Genomic DNA, 2,500 nt, shown 5'->3' on the forward strand with positions numbered 1-2,500 from the left:
TATACGTTCCAAAGTACTGGACATAGACAACATGCCGTGTATGGTTCGTATTTCCCTTGATATTTGTTTGATCCTGGATAAATGACTTTCCTTTACACGAGGAAAGCAAGAACAAGTGTCTATTTTTTTTCAAGGAGTTTCACTTTTGTATACAGACGAAAGCAAACTTTCGGCACGCAGTCTGTACTAATGAGGTATAACGTCGGTTTACCTCGGTTTATCTAGTCCTCTTAGTTGCAAGCAATGCAAGAACTAACAATATGGAATCGGTTACCTTCATCAGTTGAAAAAAACTATATTTTTACAAACAAGAAATCACTTCATAATGCGAGGGGCATACAAGGGCAATTGAACGTATGCAGAATATTTGAAAATGTAAACAAACGTGGTTGTTAGAACAAACTCCCTTCGCTCTCTCTCTCTCTCAAAAAAGTTACATAATATAGGGCTATTCCTGAGATGGCTTCCACACCTCTATTCCGCAAATAAAACGGGTACGTTCCCAAAATAAACGTTGAGGTACGGTCTTTCGCTCAGATCGTCTCTCGCTTTTACACACAAAGGAATTGATTATAGCAGGTAGAAAAAAGATGGTCTATCGTGCAGGAGGACCGACATTATACACAGAAATGTCTGGGTTTCTCTTTCAGGTAACATGACATAAGGCCTGTTATGACATACAGTGACACGCTGGAGATGAGACTCAGTAGGAAAATCTCGGCGTTGTGGTCCACTGGAACCCACCCTTGTCACCCAGTAGGATAGCAGGACCACAATGTGAGGTAAAGTGCTCTAACCCCCTCCAACCCCCCTGGGACAAAGGGCCGAATCTATCTGCTGTGGTATCCATGACTTGGCTGTTGTGTGCAAGTAGACATGATTTTTTTTTTCTACACGGTTTTCCTTCACCACAGTCGTTGATAGGGTATGTAAACATTACAACGCCACTCACAGCTTCGATAGACAATAGTACCGCAATAAATGTAATAGCGATATCTTAATGAGAGTTTATAAGGATTTTTAAAAGCATATCCAAACATAGTTAAAAGATTTCTACAGCTTAATGCACTTCTGTGAAAGATACTGACAGATAATGTCAGAGATGGAAAGCAGACCGTGGTTGAAATAAGTCTTTTCCACGTACCTTGAGAAGCTAACATCTGAAAAGATTTTGCTCGTGTTCAGTGTTAAACCGCGCTAAAGCAGGTAGTCGTTTCGATCTTAGCAGCGCCGAATTATTTCAGTAAATCACTCTAATATTCTGAAGAAACTGTTTGGTAAGATCAGCATCTACAAAAGACCTTGCTTGTCGTGGTCTTAATAATACACAATTTAAAAAAGGAAACTACCCTCAACAACTTCACAGCACGAACTGCAAATAGTGTAAATGGGTAGTTATAACGTCTAAAAGTTATCGTTGTGGTTTCCGTTTATAAACAGCCTTAAAATGCGGTTCTTCTCAGTAACGACCTTGGGTTTCTGAATAAAAATCTTGGGTAGCTTCCTCATATTTTTTTTTTCTTTTAGTAATCAAATATTTCATCGTCTTGTCGTTAAAACGTTTTAAACACATACCAAAGTACATATCATCGTTGTCAAGTACATTGTTTAAATCCCTTAAAGTTATAATGAGGGCATGAACATGGACATTATACACACATTATTGATATTATAATAGCATTATAATGCGGTGACCTCCTATATTTTGGATATTTTGCATTGCACTGATACAAGGGAAGATCGGTAATAACTAATAAAACACATGCATAGAGGAGGGGCCGAGAAAGCAGAATTATCGTAAGGAAGATTTTGGTGAATGTCTGTATCCTTATGAATGGCGATCTAAGCTATTTCCCAGTCATGGTAAAAAAAGAAAGAAAGAAAGAAGAAAAAAAAAAAAACGAGGTTAAACATTAGGTGCTGCAACGCTTCATCTAAATCTCTTGTAAAGCGAATCGTGTTTATTTAGTTAACCGAGAGGCACAACGCGTGTTTGCTTGTTTATATTGTCTCGAGTTGCGTTTGTAGTTTTCAAGGAATGCAGGTTTTGTCTCGAAATAAATGTATTTTTTCATACTTACTACATACGTATATACATACATACTGCATACATGCATATTTACGAATATATATACTTACATTCATATATGCACCTTTGTTGTATGTTATTTTGTATATTTATTATAACTGTGGAGAAACAGGATTTGTGACTTACTGCTGGCGAGGCAACGAGTAATGTTATCGAGGTCATTATTGTATTAACAAAGCTAGTCCTATGGCGAGAAAATATCTTAGTCGGTAACAGATAAGCTCTTGCTGCATAGCAAGATGAGGCTATAATTTGAGAGGAAAGAGAAGTAGAAAAAGTAGCCATTACAGGGAGAAAATTCGAGACAATAATTGAAAAACAAGAGAAGACAAAGAGGCGGTACATCTTTGCCCCGTGATCTGTTTAACACGTCGGCCCTGAAGCAGTTGCTGTATTTGTCCGGTTTTCTGT

General features: G+C 37.8%; 1 long non-coding RNA gene across 1 annotated transcript in view; it reads right to left on the reverse strand.

Annotated features, from left to right (window-relative positions):
- The window catches only part of LOC119579762, a 34,597-nt gene extending 33,291 nt beyond the window's left edge, over positions 1-1,306 (reverse strand). The window contains exon 1 of the long non-coding RNA XR_005229315.1: positions 1,145-1,306. This is a non-coding gene — a long non-coding RNA (uncharacterized LOC119579762). The remainder of the gene's footprint in view (positions 1-1,144) is intronic.
- Positions 1,307-2,500: the final 1,194 nt, after the last annotated feature.

Source organism: Penaeus monodon, chromosome 12 (assembly GCF_015228065.2).
Source record: "Penaeus monodon isolate SGIC_2016 chromosome 12, NSTDA_Pmon_1, whole genome shotgun sequence".
Lineage (NCBI taxonomy): Eukaryota > Metazoa > Arthropoda > Malacostraca > Decapoda > Penaeidae > Penaeus > Penaeus monodon.